This window comes from Uranotaenia lowii, chromosome 2 (genome assembly GCF_029784155.1).
Source record: "Uranotaenia lowii strain MFRU-FL chromosome 2, ASM2978415v1, whole genome shotgun sequence".
NCBI classification, from domain to species: Eukaryota; Metazoa; Arthropoda; class Insecta; order Diptera; family Culicidae; genus Uranotaenia; species Uranotaenia lowii.
The window spans coordinates 150,948,138-150,966,876 of NC_073692.1; the positions used below are offsets into that span (position 1 = coordinate 150,948,138).

An 18,739-nucleotide genomic window follows, 5' to 3' on the forward strand; every position below is an offset into this window, starting at 1 on the left:
GACGTTGTAGCGGGGTTCTTTGGCTGGAGCAACTGACTGCAGAACGGAACAGTAGTTGCGCAGAAACTTCTTCATGTCCTCGTATTTTGGAACCTCCTTACTGTTGTGTTGAGTTTCCCAGTTTCTCAGAGAGACAGGGTCTAGTCGCGAGTGCAGCATGTGCGCTAAAATGGTGCTCCAGCCATCAGTGTCTTCGCCGACCTTCTGCAGCATCATAAGATTCTTTTCGAATTCAGATATGAGATTGTTGATGCTCTCATACCCCTCTTTTCTGATCGGTTCGAGGGAAAATAGTGCGTCTAGGTACGCCTTCACTATCAGCTTCTTATTCTCATAGCGCTCTGTCAGAATCTCCCAGGCGACTGTGTAATTGACGTCTGAGAGTTCGATAGAGATAACTTCCCAAGTAACAATTTAAGTTTTATAAAAATCTGGAAGAGCGCTTCAAAACATCGTTATAAAACAACGTTTAGTTATATAAACCCCATTAAAACATCTATGAAACACTTATAAGAGTAAAAAGGCCCACCTACAGGAGGTTCTGAAGAGGACTTTACAAGAACCTTATAAAACCAGAGCTGGTTAGATGAATAATTCTCGATGTAGATTTTTTTTTATGCGTGAATCGTTTTTATCCGAAAATGGTTTTGAAGTTGAATGTATAGAAATACGATAATCCAACTAAAAAAAATACCCCAAGTCTGAAAAATGGCAATTATGTGCTATTATATTTTTAAATAATTCAAAAATTCGATAACTTATCAGTAAAATTGATGCGCTTTCATTTTTATCGATCAATATTTCGAAAAACTGTTAAATAAACCGTGCACCAAAAAAGAATGACGAAATACTTAATAGAAAAGCTGAGTACAGAAATATACAACGAACGATCTTTTACTGAATTTATTTCTGAGTAATTTTCTCTTTTTGGCTGACAAAATGGACAATAACTAAACAAAAATTAAAACTCACTGGTGGTTCACAAATTCAAATTTATTGAAAAAAATTCACTTAAGTTGAAAAAAAAAACACATTTATCCGAAGATGGCTTCCGCGAGCGGGACTATCTCTAATTGATTCCGGGCACTTTTCGAAGCCGTCTGCACTCCGTAGCCGCTTCCACTAAATTTTGCCAGCATCCTGCAGATCCTTGGAATGTTCGGCAGGGTTCTGTAAAATTAAGAAAAATACATTTGTAGGATTTCTATTTTCAATGGGGGTAAATGAAACACCTACCAGTTCTTCCTCCTCCGTTGATTTCAATCTGCTGCTTGCGGTACCACTCCATTATTTGCTCAGAAGTGGCGGTAGCGGCTTTCCGCTGATTTCCGCAAATCGATGCATCATCGCCGGACGCACTTCAATCCGCTCCAGTTGTACGGAATCAGAATTCGGAACCAAACCAAAAACTTCGTTTTTGTTTACATCCTGACGATATTTTTTTTTCTTTTTTTCAGCCACTTGACACTTCATTCACGCTCATTCAAGAACACTTGTTTCGGTTTTATAGTGAGGTTTTAAAACTGCTGTAAAGTGGGCTTGAAAACCAATAAATAGACGGTTAATATAAATAATCGTGAATTAGATAGGGGTTTTGAAAAAAGGTTTTATAGTGGTTTGGTAGCTGTCTCACAGATAGTTTATATAACGATCTTCGCAAAATCAGCTATACGGCTAACTACGCTTTTTCAATGCCCCTAAAAAACCTCTCCTTTTCCTTACAAAACCGTATAGAATTTAAAATGTTGCTTGGGTTCTTCGAGTGCTTCGCCGCTTAACGATGACCTGAGGTATGAAAACTTCTCCATGGGTGCGAGTTGTCCGTTGTTGTGGATCAAACTTTGAAAACTGTCGCGGAATGAAACCCATTCGCGAAGTTTTCCACTGAAACTGGGCAATCGGATTTCTGGCAGCTTAACTCTCGACCCCATGGAGGCATGGCTTTCACGATGAAAGGAGTTGTCGTCATGTGAAGCTCGTTCACGTTTATGTTGAAGTTTCGATAGAGCACCCTTCAATCGGAAGAAACGATCTTCAAAACTCAGCAGCAGCATGTCGTTTTCTTCGTCACGTTGGGCTTCTGCTTCATCTTTGGCGTCGCCGTAGAGCTCCTTGGCCTTCTTCTCTTCACTTTCATAAAAGATCAGCTCGATTTTACTGCGCACTTCATGAAATTCGTCGAACACAGGCTCCAAGGCTCCGAGCCTTGAAGCAATCTGACACTCATCACGATCTGGTTCATAATTCTGCACGAATCGGTCAACACTGTCCATGAGAAGCACTATTTGCCTCTCTCTCTTTTGTAGCAACTTCAAATGAACGTTTTTCGCCATTCTGACTGGAAATACTGTCAACTTCTACTTAAATTTCAATAACTCTGACGTTTCAGAGCTGAAAAAGCAGCGATTCAACCCAAATTGGGGAAAACGAGATTCCAATTTCCAATTTCCGAAATATCTGACAAACTTGGACCAAATTTGTCCAAAACTGACGAATTTCTGACTCAAATACTGACGTAGGCGAATTTATTGTTAAGTTCAGGAGTTTATTTTCAAATTCAGACGAAATGTCGAATGTTTTTCGATTTCTGACAATCAGACACCTTTGGACCCGATTCGTTCAATACAGAATTACTAATAACTGACTTAAGCTTTCAATTTCTGACGAAATCAAACTTGTACCTTCAGACAAGTTCTTGAACTGACACGTTGTTTCTGATTCAGGCTTAATTTCTGACAATTGTTAGGACGATTTGTAAACTGACTCAACCGCTGACAAGTTTCAGACCAAATTTCTTACAAAAACTCAAATATCGACTCAAACTCAATTCTGAACAGTTGAAAACAAAATTTCCGACAATATTCACTTAAGAATTCAGACACAAGCTTAGGTTTTTTCTTTTTAACGAATAGTCACCGTTGATTATTATTTTTATGAAAGTTTAATGGCATTGCGGTGAACTTGATACTATGAAAATTCTTGATAGAAGAATTAAAGATTGAAATTAAATGACGGATAGACAAAGCAGATGCTTAATAGAAGAAAATTGAAAGATGTTGAAAATGAGCCAAGAGCATATTTTATGGAAAGCTTCAAAGGTGCGTTCTAGACCCTTTGTCCCACATCAATTGAATGGCTGAGAGAAGTAATAGCGAGAGGCGCAATTACGTTCACCCATACATCCAACCCGATGGATTGGTAAAGCACGTGCTTCCCAATCGGACAAAAAGTCTAGACCGCATGGCTCTGGTGAAGCTTCCCTTTTGCTGAACCAGTTCAAGCAATGTGTTATTGGTTGTTTCGGATTCCGTTTTTATCGGCAGCGCTACTTATTGTTTTCACGCAAGTACCGTAAACGTCCCTACTTTTGCCAACTATTTAATTTTTTTTTGAACTGTATTTCGAAATATTTACCCCTTATATAAACCCCCCAAAGCCAAATGATTTTATTCTTTTTAACGAATAGTCACCGTTGATTATTATTTTTATGAAAGTTTAATGGCATTTCATAGTATCAAGTTCACCGCAATGCCATTAAACTTTCATAAAAATAATAATCAACGGTGACTATTCGTTAAAAAGAATAAAATCATTTGGCTTTGGGGGGTTTATATAAGGGGTAAATATTTCGAAATACAGTTCAAAAAAAAAAAAAAAATTAAATAGTTGGCAAAAGTAGGGACGTTTACGGTACTTGCGTGAAAACAATAAGTAGCGCTGCCGATAAAAACGGAATCCGAAACAACCAATAACACATTGCTTGAACTGGTTCAGCAAAAGGGAAGCTTCACCAGAGCCATGCGGTCTAGACTTTTTGTCCGATTGGGAAGCACGTGCTTTACCAATCCATCGGGTTGGATGTATGGGTGAACGTAATTGCGCCTCTCGCTATTACTTCTCTCAGCCATTCAATTGATGTGGGACAAAGGGTCTAGAACGCACCTTTGAAGCTTTCCATAAAATATGCTCTTGGCTCATTTTCAACATCTTTCAATTTTCTTCTATTAAGCATCTGCTTTGTCTATCCGTCATTTAATTTCAATCTTTAATTCTTCTATCAAGAATTTTCATAGTATCAAGTTCACCGCAATGCCATTAAACTTTCATAAAAAAAAAAAAAAAAAAAAAAAAAAGCTTAGGTTTTGATTCAGACTTAATTCTGACAAGTTTCAAACAAGATTTCCAACAATTTTCACTTAAGAATTCTGACACAAGCTTAGTTTCTGATTCAGACTTAATTCCGACAAGATTCAGAAACGATTTCCAACACAAACTTAATTTCTGATTCAGACTTAACTCTGACAAGATTTCCGACTCAAACTTAATTTTCTGACAATTCAGACTTGATTGTGATAAGATTTCCAACTCAATCTTAAATTCTTCAGCAAACTTGTATTTTCTGACAAACTCATACACCTTGGACCCAATCCGTCCAGTACTGAATAATTCTGACCAAAATATCTGACTTGCACCTTCTGTGCTGCTGACTTGCACCTTAATGTGCTCTGACATGCACCTTATGTGCTTCTGACTTGAATATTTGCACTTTAATTTGATCAACTCAACGTTCCATCCGATCGCGACGCGAATTTCGAGACTAGCAACCCGATATTGACAGCAGCGAGTGGGCACAACCAGTGTAAAAATAGCAAAGTAAAAATGCCAATGAATTACCAAGACCAATTCTAGTTTAACGGACAGGGCACACACTTCCTGCAACTTAAAAGACCAATTCACTTTCAATTCTTTATTTATTCACACTATTTTTGGCCTCATGCACCAAGCCAGTTAATACTTCCTGCTATGTTTATTCCGGAAAACTGCTCCTTCAGGCGTTGCGTCCTTCGCTGGTTGTAAATCAGCTGTCCTCTGTTGCGCTGCTGTTCAATCAGCTGTCCTCTGCTTCGTAAAATGTCTGGTTGTTGTAGAATATCTGCTACACTGCTTCAGGTATCGGCTTCACTTCTCCGCAAGCACTTATTGTTCAAAATTGCAATGGCGTATTCTTTTTCCACTGATGCACTTAATTGCATCCAAGCCAAGCGTTCAAAATGCACTCGCTTTGTTAGAGTCAACAATCACTTGAGTTTCAATTGTTCACTTTAGTCCGATGGCGGTTTTGTGAGCACAAAATGGTTCACACTTTGGCTGCTGTCTGTCTTAACTCAAAGGCCAATTTATGTTCCGGAACCACTTTTCCGGACGGTTATCCGGTTCGAAGGACCTAATGTTTTGGGAACGGAACACTTTTCGGACTAATTTTAAAACTCGCGACGTTTGATTGAAAACTCAACTTAAAAAACGAGCAACTTTTATTTCGGTTTGATTGGTGGGGGTTTTATTGGTACGAGGTGTATAGCACGGCGGATTGGTTTGATCTGTTGTGTGTCTACACTTGTGTTGTACCAAAAGTGGCGAATCTAAGCACAAAGTAAACTGAAAAATCTGTTGGTACATACAGTTCCATTTCGTATAAGTGTTTGTTTCATTTTGTATAAGTGTTGTGATCAGAAAACGAAAAGCTCCTGTTCGAGCAGTGAACAGAGCTTATATCCATCCGAAAGCCTTTTTAGATCACTTTCGGATGGATCTAACTTTGACGTTCTGCGATGTTTTTCTATTTCTATACTAACACTTACGAGCGGTGAGATTTTACACAAACAGGATGCATTTTCAATATTCGAAAATCATCATTTCGGAATTTGAAACAAAAAATTAAAATTGCAGTCATTACAACATTTCAACTTTCATTTCTATTGCAGAATTGGAACTTAAGAAATTTTTTTATTGGTGATTCAGAATTGAAAAATCCAAAATAGTTTCAACATTCGAAATTTTTATTTAGATTGACAAATGGAACTTCAAATAAATATTTCAAGAAAAAAATCTTAATAACAGACTAAAATTCAGAATTAAAATAAGAAATTTCTGGATGAGGGTTTCGATATAAATTTGGATTGTTGGCTCATAATTGAAATCACTAGCCAACAGAAAGCACAATTTAAAAATTAAATTTGGATTCATTTAGAAGATTTCGTTCTTTAAAATATAGATTTTAACTTTAAAAAAATGTTCACAGAATTCTAATTTTAAATAAACTATTTATGAATTTTTATTGGTCGAAGATTTTGTGTTTTATCTTCAAGTTAAAATTATGCTGTAAATACATTTTATTGATTTTCATATTCCAAACTAAAAATATAGCCAATTGAGACTTTATAGTTGAATAGATTATGCTTTTAAAATCCACTTTCATTCTTTCAGAATTTTAAAGTGGCGGGCCAAATTTAAGAAATGTGATTTGTCAGCGGGCCAAAAAAATTCTTGACAGCAAATCCTTTTTTTTTTTTTCATTTATACTTCTGAAGTATGTTTCAAATATATTTAATAAAGTAAAATAAAAAAAAATTGTTAAGTTCCACAATTTGAAAGGAATTGACCAATGGTATTTCTATTACTTTATTTCAATATGTTAAACGACTACAGTCGAAACAATAAAAAAGATGTTTAGGGTTGCTTGCGATGTTTCATTCTGAATCCTTTTTATTGGTTAAAAAATTAAAATTATTCTGATTTTTATTACATTAGCCTTTAATATGAAAACATGGTTTATCAAAAAAATTTAACAGTTTTGAGAAAACGGAGATTCGCATCCCTATTTTGAAATTTTAATAATATAAGATTTCTTTTGAGTCACATCACCAAAGTAAAAATTTTGGCTTCTAAAAATTTTTCAGAGCTGAACTAAAATGTAATTAGCTCAAAATATTCGAAAATGTATCAAGTGAAGGAAAGATTCCTTCCAAAAATCATGATGGCTTATCGTTATATCTAAACTTCATGAAGCATCACTATGATCTTAAACAAGAAAATTTAATAAAAAATTGGGAAAATTCAAAAACAAATCATTTATAAGCATAGTATTTCGAATGGAATAAGCGTAAGTTCAAATTGAAAGAATTCCAGCATTACAAAAAAATCCTCCTCACACTTTTTTTTTAAATTATCTTGAAGATTTGCCTTCGGAAGTACTAAAATATCTAAAGAAACTTAAAAAAATAATATTTTTGTTAAAATTTTGTTCCAAAATTTAAAATTTTCAGATAATTTGGAATAAATCAATTTTAAAGCGACGAATGAAGATATCTAAAATCACTCTTTCTCAAGATTTGATTCCTTTTTGATAGAAAATATCATAATCTTAAAAACTATGCAGGATGAATGTCTTTGAGTGAAAATTTTTTTCTCCAAAGATGTGAAAAAGTTCTCATGTTATTCAAAGGAAAAATTAAACCCATATGATTTTAAGCCCAATTTCGTACAAATAAGTTCATTAACACGTCAGAAGTTAAATTCTGTAAACTTTCAAAAATTCTGATGAAAAATATTTCTTTGCTATTGAAGGAGCTTTGTTTTTATCACATTGAGTTAAACCCCCTCACTTTTTACATTCTTCATAGAAAATAGTTTTTGAATTTGTAGCAAAATTCCTAAAAATAACAGTTTCTCTGGTTTTGTGCTAAAATTCTTAGTTTTTATGAATTCCTGGTGAAGGAATTACATTCCAAACTTTTTCCCAATTCGCTTGCAACCGATCATCAACAAACCAAGTCTATAAAATGAAGCATGTTTTGACTCATTCAAATTTGTTTTACGAAGCCCTTCCAAACCAAACTGATGATATTTTTTCTCTAACTGGGTATCACAACAAATTTAGCGGTGTTCCATTTCTAATCATTCTGGAAAAAGTTTACGTTAACGGAAAAATTGTGTTCTAAATGCATAGAAAAGCACACAATAAATTCTAATATCTTGGAGTCTGTTGTCAAATTCAAGTTTGAAACCCAGTGTATATTGGCAGTTGAGTGATGTTTGACTTTTAAATCAAACTTTTGAATTAATTTAAAAGTTAAAAGTTCGCACGAGTTTTCAAGTCCAATGAAACGACTTTTTACAGCCGGCTACGAAATTATTTGATTCAAATTCTTAAGAGCAAAAATTGGAAATAAATTCGAAGATTTTTTTTACAAAAAATTAACAAATGTTATGATCTTGCTCTGTTTTATAAGTATAATTCTTTTTTCATAACATTGAAACTTGTTGAAGCTCCGCGGGCCACAAATTGGCGTTCCCAAACCCAAACCCAAATCATTATTTCAACTTACTTTTTGAGCAGACTGTTTCAAAATCTGTTGGTGCCAACTGTTTGACAATGAGTTGTCTAAGAAAATGTTGAAAACGTGTATTTTTATTGGTTGGGTGGGGGAGTTGATCACTTCGATAACCCTCCGCATAGGACCGCGCATGATTGTACAGGATCTTTCAGGAAATCTCAAAACCTGAATCATTCCGACTGTCGTTTCCAATTTAGTCAATGGAAAGAAAATGGAAACTGACTTCACGTTCACCTACTCATTCATAGTCGATTGATATGCGTGTTGATTTGCAGTTTGTAATTTGGAACAGGGTGCTAAAATATGCAGTAGGCCGTAAGTGGCAGCAGCTGCAATCAGATCGATAAACTCCCCGGTTGCGATCTTGTCGAACAATAAACCCGCTAGGCTAGCTTAGTCGCTGTTACTTGGGGCTGACTAACGAATTTGCACTTTTGAATGATAATTGCTAGCTGCGTGGCGTTGAGCAAACGCTTGCCTACTGATTCGAGATCAATTTTTCAACCTGTCCTATTTCCTAGTTGACTTCTATGTCAAAAATCTTACGAATATCGGAATTAACTTCGTTGAAAAAATATAATTTTGAAAATTATTTGGCTCATGATTTCTCCTGAAAACTTAGTCAAGCTTGGTTGTTCAGCGATTGCGATTTGAATCACACGAAAAATCAGCGAACAGATCATACAAAAATGAATGGAAATCGGTGTCCGTTGAATGAGGTGTAAATGCAGTTGCAAATTGAATTGGTACAAGCCGAAGCATCAACAACAATAACAGTTTGCAACGGTTTGCATAATTTGGCGGTGTGTCGCTCCAAACTCCACGCTCAACAATGTATTCACGAGATTTCAACTGAATGCAGGCATTGAAAGTCGAGAAAGTTTTCCCAGATTTATGGCGATCCGAGGTGATTAGTCGCGAACACGTTTGCTCCACCCACTTCACTGCTGTAGCGAGAGATCTCAGCGGGTTGATCGAGACAGGCGGCTAATTAGTGCTGTAGATTGACTTGATTTTGTCTGCACTTTCCGGATGTTTTTATTTCATTTTTATAAATTTCAAACAAACTGAATCAGATTTGCTAAAGGCAATATTAAAGTCAACTGAAGAACACTAACCTCTATTTTAAGGAAAAAAAACTTCACTTACAAAAAGTTCAACAAATATTTAAGAATGTGGCAAAAAACCTGTAAACCTAAGATATTGCGATGATCTGCTAAAATAATGACCCGTTCATGTTTACAGTGTTTTTATTTTCAAATGTCCTTTAACATATATTTTTTAAACATGATACATTCAACACAAAAATTCTGTGAAATTGAAATTGGAAACAAATTAGTTCCAAGTTTCTCATGCTGTGTGCCTCATGTCCCTTACTCAAATTTTAAGAGATACTAATCTTCACGTGAATTTATTTTTAGTGATAAACCTTTCCAATTATTTTCTAAATATTTCTTAAAATAGCTTTTTATGCTCGTTTACATACGAAATAAAGTACTTAAGTAAAAATTATTTTTATTTCTACCCAAAAACTATTTAAAAATATGTTTTTTTTTTAGATTTTTTAATTGTCATAATTTTGAAAAATCTCAAAAAAATAATCATAATTATAATCAATCCAAAACTTACAAAATCTTAAATTTTCTACGGAGAGTAAAATTGACATTCTTTTAGTCATTGTCGTTTTTTTTTTAACTTGTAAACATTTTCAGATTAGGAAGTCAAGTATAAAGTTGTATAAGACGAAATATTTTAAACAAACTTGGCTCATGAACGGTTTGTTAAGGTTCTTTTTATAGGATTATCGCAATTCTCCATTGCATTCAATAAAATGTATGAAATCTATATATATATAAAAAGCAATTTCTGTATGTTTGTTTGTTTGTTTGTTTGTTTGTCCTCTATATACTCAGCCGTCTTAAGAGCTAGGGAGCTGAAATTTGGCATTCATACTCATTAGGACCAGGAAGGATGAAAAATGTTTTCAGATTTTTGGATGACCCCTTCTGAAGGGGGTCGTCCATACAAGACAAATATTGTTTTCACGATATTGACGTTATTTTTCGTCGGATTGTGTTGAAAATTTGCACATGAGTGTTTTGAAATACTAACAATCGATTTCAGGTGTCAAATTTTGTATAAGGGGTCAGCCAAAGGGGTCGTCCATATAAACTGATCGCTGTTTTTGCGATATTGACGTTATTATACATCGTATTCAGATGAAAATTGGTACACGATAGTTTTGAGTGACGTGCAATCGATTTGAGGCATCCAATTTAGTGTAAGGGGCCGGCAGAAGGGGTCGTCCATATTAAATTTTCAGTATCTTAGTGATATTGTCGTTTCTATACATCGGATTGGGATGAAAATTTGCACATAGGAGTTATTAGGGACAAATAACTGATTTCACTTATCCGAACTAAAATCAGGGGTCGGCCAAAGGGGTCGTCCATGTTAACTATTTACTGTTGATGCAATATTATGGTTATTATATATCGGATTCAGACGAAAATTGGTAAACGAGGTTTTTGAGAGATGAGCAATGGATTTTAGGTATTCAATTCAGTGTAAGGGGCCGGCAAAGGGGGTCGTCCATATAAACCTTTCAATATTTTTGTAATATCGAAGTTATTATACATCGGATTGGGATAAAAATTTCCATAGGTAGTTTTTAAGGACGGACCGATCTCAGATGTCAAATATTTTGCCAGGGGTCGACGAAAGGGGTCGTCCATATAAATTAATTTTTCACTGTTTTTAGCTATATTGACGTTATTATACAATTTATTGCTTTGAAAATTTGCACACGGGAGTTTTGAGGGAAGGGCAATCGATTTCAGGTATAAAAGTTTTTATAAGAGCCCCCGAAAGGGGTTTAGCTTTTTGGCAATTGCGTTGTTATGCAATGATTTAGTCGAAATTTATACACGTGGTTTTTGATACCTGATTTCATATTTAGTAGCAGACGACAGACGAGGTAATCATCCAATATTTTTGCAATTATTACTTAACAATGAATCTGGAAAATGCTTGGCAATTGACTTTCATACAAACTGTTCATGACATATTCCAAGTTGAAAGCGAAACGGAGTTCGTATGGGATCAGCTAGTATTCTTCAAAAATTTTCATTCCGCATTAGATAAACGGAGGAAACGTGATTTTAGTCATGAATGTGTATGAATCCGCTGTTGGCCCTCGATATTATTAAGTAACCCATGATTACCCACTAGCTATTATGTAAGTATACAATTAAAAAAAAAAACCTTTTGATGTAATGTTCTGACATTCCAAAATTAAACGTACATAAGCTCAAAACTAAAACTTGTGTGGTTTTTTTTTCTAATTTTGTTGAACATCGAAACTACTCCAAATTTATGTTTTTGTGGAGGATTTATAATGATAAGCAATAGGAGTAAGAAAGTGTTTTTGTATTCCGTCATCTTGTTTGTAAAATGTCCCTATCCATAAAAACAGGTGAAATAGATTTAATTTATGGTTTTTACCATTTAAACTTTCATTCTAAGCTTCAATCAAGGTGAAGAGAAATGTTATCTGATGATCTGATGAAATAGATTTGATATTTTTTTTTCTTATAGGTATACTCATTTCATTATAAAGCACCCATAGCCAAGATTAACGAAAAAAACCTGTATTTTTGAGAAAAAAAAAGTTATAGATTATTATAAAACTATAGCTTTTCCATATGGAAGTTTTCAGTTTATAGCATTTTCAATGCGATTACATAAAAAAAATTTCAGAGCTGTTGAAATTTAGCTAAACATTTCAGAAGTCAATTATAGGCCCTATAACATAAACCGAGTCGAGCGAAATGTCGTATTGAGGTAGTCGAGTGAAACTGATCAAATTAATTTGAGTGCTCGAATGGCAGCTGTCGTGTTGAAATTTTTCGAACCGTCTTTGAAATGCCAATGCCAAATATCAGGCTTCCCCCTGATTTTCCTGTCATTTTTGAAAGATTTTGTCAATGTTTACTGTTTTTTTATGAAAATTATCGCAGAACGCAGAAAGTTACTGTTAATAAAACCGGATTAAAAAAAAATTTGGCTCGGTTAATCGTGGTAGCTGAGTCACAAACTCATAGCAGTCGACTTATTCGAACTACTCGACTGAAGTTCAACTCGACTCGACTACTGCAATACCAAAATGACTCACTCGAGTAAAATGACTCGTGATTCGTCTTATGTAATAGGGCCCTATGACATTTTATAATAATATCGCTCTCCCGAAAATTGCAAAAGATTCCAACTTAAAAAGAACTCCAATAAGGATGATAAGGGCATAACGAGCACCCGGGGCGAAGGGAATACCTCTCTTTTCTATGGAAGTACGTTCTCTAAAATAAATTTTCATGAGGAATAGTTGCGAAGTTCTTACAGTATTAATCATTCAACATAAAAGAAACCTTCTTTTACACTTTACAGAAATATTTGAATAGAACCAACTTGATTCTCAAGTATCGAAAAAAATAATTTTTAGCACCTAAAAATAAGCTCTAGGTATCGATAAATATACTTGATCCATAATGCACACACTGCTAAATGATGTACACATTTTTCCTCAAGGTTCACCTTCATTCAAGTTTTCATTTTTCACTAGAATAAATTTTAAAATGCGTTTCACTAAAACTTGATGACTCAGGGCAAACAGAGCAGCATTAATCGGGTCGTGATGAGTATTTTCTGTCGTAAAATCTAGAACTCAACTCGATGAAGTCAACTCAATGAAAGAGCTGCAGCTTGAAAAAAAATCATCAGACGAGTTGTTCTAGAAGTAAGGTCCCAGCATTCATGAAATAGTATTATAAATAAAAACTTAAGTCGTTTACAATGATGTTGAGAATCGCAAAACCAACTGCTTAGTGAAAAGATCGCACAAAATGTCGTTTGAAGTCAGCTTAAATCGGATATGATAGAAAGTCCGTCATGTTTTCAAACTTTGAAATCATTTTTGCTCCCGCGCGGGCTCCAAGGGAGAAAATCATCGCCATGTTTTCTCTGAAACCAGCAGTGCACCCAGATGGCTAAAAATCAGTTGGGAATCGATCGATGAATGAACTGAAACATATTGTCACTAGCAACGATTTAGAAGCCTATAAGCAAAATCTTGCGCTCCCTTGCATTTTTCCAATAGGTAAGACAGAGTCGCCAATTTCCCTGATTTTTCAGGATATGCCTGATATTTTGAGATCTTTACTGAGAACCTAATGAGCTTCCATTTTTTCATGATTTTTGGAATAAGTCTGATTTTGCCAGTTTTTCTATTATTCACTGAAAATTTATATGTTCCAATAAGCATAATAATGTACATTTAAACCTTAATCCGTCCCAGAGTGTCAATATGACACTGTTTACAGTTTAGAGCCCTCTTACTTTTTTTTTCAGACGCACTCATATGTTTAAAAAATCTTTTGGGACCCCAATGAATTCATGAAAAGCTTCCTGAAAACACTGACAAAAAGTCCCTTTAGTGATCTAGACTGTTAATTTAACACTTTTCGCTTCAAATCCCTATATTTTGCCTTTTTTTTTAATTGTACAAATTGAACAATTTTACAATTCGTAAAAAATTTATAGCTACTTAAACCTTGTAACGTTACTAAAATATGATACTCAGATAAAATTCAGCTAAAATCACTGATTCACAGCTCAATCAAAGGTCTATTCCCGAGCAGACTTTAAGCCCAAATTGAAAGCAAACATAAACCAAAAAAGCGTAATAAAAGCAAAATGATAGCATCATTTGCTATTAATTGTCTGACGATAGCGAAACTAGCCATCATTAAGCTTTCAATATTTTTTATTAAATAGCAAAATGAGGTAGCAGCAATAAATAGATAGCATCATGCGCAGTTAAAAGCTTTATGCGAGCAATACTAGGCATCATTAGGTTGTCATTGCTGAAGGTGGTGAGAGCTGGCCGGATACGCTGGGCGGGACATGTTGCGAGAATGCCGGACGACTGTCCTGCAAAACAGGTGTTCGCTACGAATCCGGTAGGAACAAGACGAGTGGGGGCACAACGAGCGAGGTGGTTAGACCAAGTGGAGCGTGATCTGGCGAACGTGGGGTGCCCGAGGAATTGGAGAACGGTTGCCATGGACCGAGTGAATTTTAGGAATTATGTTCGTCAAGTTATGTCGTGAGACGGAATACTATGTAAATAAAATAATGCTTATTTTGAAAGAAAAAAAAAGAGTTAAAGTAAATAAAAATAAAGTTTAGAGGGAGTTAGGGGTAGACCAAAATAAAGTTTTTGGAGTTCGGATTCCATTTTTGATTCGTAACATAGGACAAATTTAAGGACGATTGATGTTGTTTGTTTTCAATCCTATATGGCAGTGGTCAGCAACCTTCTGAGTCGGAAGAGCCAAAAACATAAAATTAGTAAAATTTGAGAGTTTGAAAGAGCAGCATTAAAGATTTATTGTTTTTCTTTTTAACAAAAAAAATGATGTCCCCTTTTTATTTTCATTTTTCATTAATCGTCTCTATATGTTTGAACTTAATTTGAATTTTTGTATGACTTTTCATGATCGAACTTTTTAAGCAATATAATTTTGAAAAATGCTGAAAATAATAAAGTGGACAATAAGCTTCACATGAGCACAGAAATTTCACGCAGAACGATAGATTAATTCTCTGAGGAAGGATCAATTAAAACATCGTTTCAAGAAAATAAAGACTCAAAAGCCGAAAACCAATAACATTAAATCATCTAATAACTTTAGTATTAGAGTTTTCTTCCAACTCTTGCATATTTCTTTAAAGTTTGTTTCTGATATGGATTCTCTTCTGGATCGTCAGTTTTTCTAACAAGGCTTGATTTTATTTCAATTTTAATACGTTGGCAAATATTGAGTCAAGAAAGCTTAAATGAATTTGCATGATTATAAAGTGAAAGTTTTGCACATGTTTACATAAGCAGAACATTTATAAATTCTTCGGCAAAGAAAAGTTTTTTAAATAACAAAGTAAAAGGAAATAAATGTTCTTGAAATTATCAAACTTTTTTAAGACATTCCCCAGACTTAGCTAATCCTTTCCAAAATCCAGAAGTATGAGGTTAAATTCAACTAAAACCTATGTAGCCGTAAATTTGAATCTTAAAAAATTATGCTCCTGACAACTGGTAGAACCTTTAAAAATCATGACATCAAGCGAGGATGTCTTCAGAATTTTATGCATCTTCAAAATTCTATAATCTCCTTTTATGTCTCATGTGATTCTTCAGTATTGTGCGTCTGATTGAATGGAAAATTAAATTTAATACATTCAATATTCATCAATGTTTGCCAAAGCTTTAATAACTGGGTGAAAAATTCAGTAGTTTGACCAGTTTAAATCTGTAATAATGATTTTGTAGCCTTCCTAGAAAAAATCGTTAAAAATAATAATGAAACATTACATTTTAACTGGCAAAATCAATTCAAGTATATTTTTAAAAAAATCGGAACAAATATTTATGAAAAAAATCAACGATGAATAACTCTTAATCAAAAATGTAAAAAAATATTTCTGTTAGGTAATTATACTTCGTTCAAAATTTGTGTGATTTTTTTTTATATTGGCTGCAGGAATCACACTTGAAATTGTACAGGGTGACAAAAAAGTCCGGTCACACTTTTTGGGGTCGCCTGTAGCCTACACGTTGCATCTCTCTGGTGCCATCGATATGTTAAATGAAAGGGCCACCTTTGCTGCTCAAAGTGGCAGAGTTTCGTTTCTGTGCAGTTTGTTTACATTGAGTTGTGAGCCATTGCAGAGATAAGAGCAGTTGTTATCGCTGAATATGTGAGAGGGTACAAACCCGGACACATATTCGAACACCTAAAACCGCTCGGAATCAACCGGAAATTCGTGTACCGTACCATAAATCGGTACCTAGAGACCGGAGGCACCGAGGACAAGCCACGATCTGGACGACCAAGGTCTGTAAGAACTCCAAGGCTGAAAAAGATTATACAAGACCGGATTCGCCGGAATCCCGCCCAATCTGCACGAAAACTGACCAGGAACCTTAAAAGGAACCGAGAATCAATCCGCCTGCTTCTGCGCAAGGATTGGTGGTTCATGGGGTTACCAAAGCTACAAAGGACAAGAGGTACCAACGGTGGCGGGAGTTGCTCGGTTGGCGCAAGGACTACGAGATTATTTTTTCGGACGAGAAGCTGTTCGTTTTGGAGCAAACAGTCAATCGCCAAAATGATCGAGATTGGAATGTGAGCTTCCAGCAAGCTCCTGCGGACAAGCTGAACGTTTCTCGGTTCCAAAATAAGACGTCAGTGATGGTTTGGGGAGCCATTTGCAAGAGAGGTACTGCCTCTTATTTTTATCGATAAAAGGGGTCAAAATCAACGCAGCTTACTACCTGGACACGGTTTTGAACAAAAATGTTCTGCCTCAAGCTGAACTATTGTTTAAAGACGATTATTTCTGCTTCCAGCAAGATGGCGCCTCATTTCACACCGCAAAGGTTGTTCAAGCGTTATGTGAGGAAAACTTGACCGATTTCATTTCGAAGAATGAATGACCTCCGTCGTCTCCGGATCTTAATCCACTGGATTATTTCGTGTGGGGATACATGATGTCGAAGCTGAACGACTATAAAATAAGAAATTTGAAGCAATTCAAGCGAGTTATCTCGAAAATTTGGGACGAGATGCCGATGGAGCACGTGCGCACCACTTGCGTCGACTTTCCGAGACGTCTGAAGATGGTTTGATCAGAGAAAGGTGGTGTAATTCCGAGATATCGCCTGTGAAGTATCTTTATGAGTTACTGAATAAAGCTATGAAAGCAAGATTCTGGTTGTCTTCTTATTCTTTGAAATATTGAGATTTTCCTGTGTGACCGGACTTTTTTGTCACCCTGTAAATGTGTTCAAAGACTCAAAGGTTCACCTTTTTTTTTTAAAAAAAATAAATACATAAAATTCAATGATTAAAAACTGCTTCAGGGTTTGAAGGTCTATTTAGTTATTGAATTCAAGTATTTAGCCTGTGATTAAGTTTTCAAAAATATTTTAAGAATTAAAATTTTAATTGATTTTTAATGCTGATTCAAGTTTGAAAAGTTGTCAAACTTTAGTTTGTTATTCTCAATTCCTAGTTTTGGGTTTTTGTATGCGAGATTCATGCATCTATTAACTGTTCAACCCATTATTTATTGAGCAAGCATTTCAGATTTTTTTGTACGTCTCCAGATCTGGCCAATCCGGGCATAGGGTTTCTAAATTTTAAAGTCAAAATCGTATAATATCTGGGCAAATCCAGCCAAAATCAACGTTTTCACCATAAAAAGGCAAGAGCAAATCTGATAGATAAACACATGAAAAATTAGTTTTACCAAGGCACATCAGCGGCGTTAAAATGATATCTTACAATTAAAAAAAAATGAATGCAAATTTATTTCACTAATTGTGAAATTGTGAATAATCCTGGAAAAAACGGACCTTTTTCCTCTATATCACGGACACGACCGAGCAATTCCCAATTTTTTCTTTGAAAATCTGAGCAAGCTCGGTTAAAACCGGGCAATCTGGAATGCTAATGAAGTATATATATTCAGATACATTTAAATTATCGTTTTCAATTCAATCAATATGCTTGTTTGATGACAAAACAGAGGTTATCTAACCTACTTTTTTGTATATTTTTTTTTTCTCAAGGATTGAGAAAAAAAAAACAAAAAAAAACAAAAACAAAAATATATTTGATAAACTTGTTCGGTTGATTCAAAAATATACACAGGTGTTGGAAATAAATAATTTGATTTCAATTTTTGTTGTTTTTAAACAACAATTATTTTTGCATTTAAGGATAAAGATAAATTAAATCTTGATCTCTATACTGATGATTCATCAACAGTGAAAAGCGAAAAATTAGGTTCATAAAACTCTGCTTTGCTATTTAGACCTTTCCGCTTGTTCGTACAGTGGATGGAATTTTAAAATTTTCATCTGGACCTCAGAAAATCCGTGAGCCCGGTTACAAGAAGCAATTATCACTTTTGCACGATTTGATTTTGTTCAAAAATATATAAAATACTAACATATTTAGTGAGCTAAAGAGCCGCAGCTTTGCATCCAAAGAGCCGCATGCGGCTCGCGAGCCGCAGGTTGCCGACCTATGCTCTATGGCTATAGATACAATGTTCATCGAATTTCTTTTCATCAAAACCGTATAAATTTCTGAATTCATGGAAAATTGTCATCATGAAACGCAAAAAAGAAAGGGCGATATTTTATCTGAGATCTCAGGAACAACACAACAATAATAATGTCAACAGTCTGAAATTAGTGGAAATTCTACCTACATATTCAAGTATGAGCGAAATTTACCATGAACGTTCATAGTCTTTGGATATGTTCTTAGGACTAGTGTGCTTGAAAACTTAGAGCAATTCTTTGTTCTTCTCAATTCTTTTTTTGTAGATTTGGTTGAGGGTTTTTTATAGGAAAGTTGTTTATAGGAAAAAAATCCCCACCATGATGGATGATTGAACTTTAAATTAAAAGTTCATTAAAATTGTTAAGCCAAGTTTGG

General features: G+C 34.8%; 1 protein-coding gene and 1 long non-coding RNA gene across 2 annotated transcripts in view; both read right to left on the reverse strand.

Annotated features, from left to right (window-relative positions):
• LOC129746328 (T-box protein H15-like) overlaps nt 1–18,739 on the reverse strand; it is a 222,838-nt gene that overhangs the window by 164,407 nt on the left and 39,692 nt on the right. The gene's annotated exons all lie outside the window — the stretch shown is intronic.
• Nucleotides 976–1,414, reverse strand: LOC129746329 (uncharacterized). Its single transcript, XR_008737291.1, has 2 exons — nt 1,237–1,414; nt 976–1,170 (listed from the first exon to the last, which is right to left on the reverse strand). It is a non-coding gene; the product is annotated as an uncharacterized LOC129746329 (long non-coding RNA).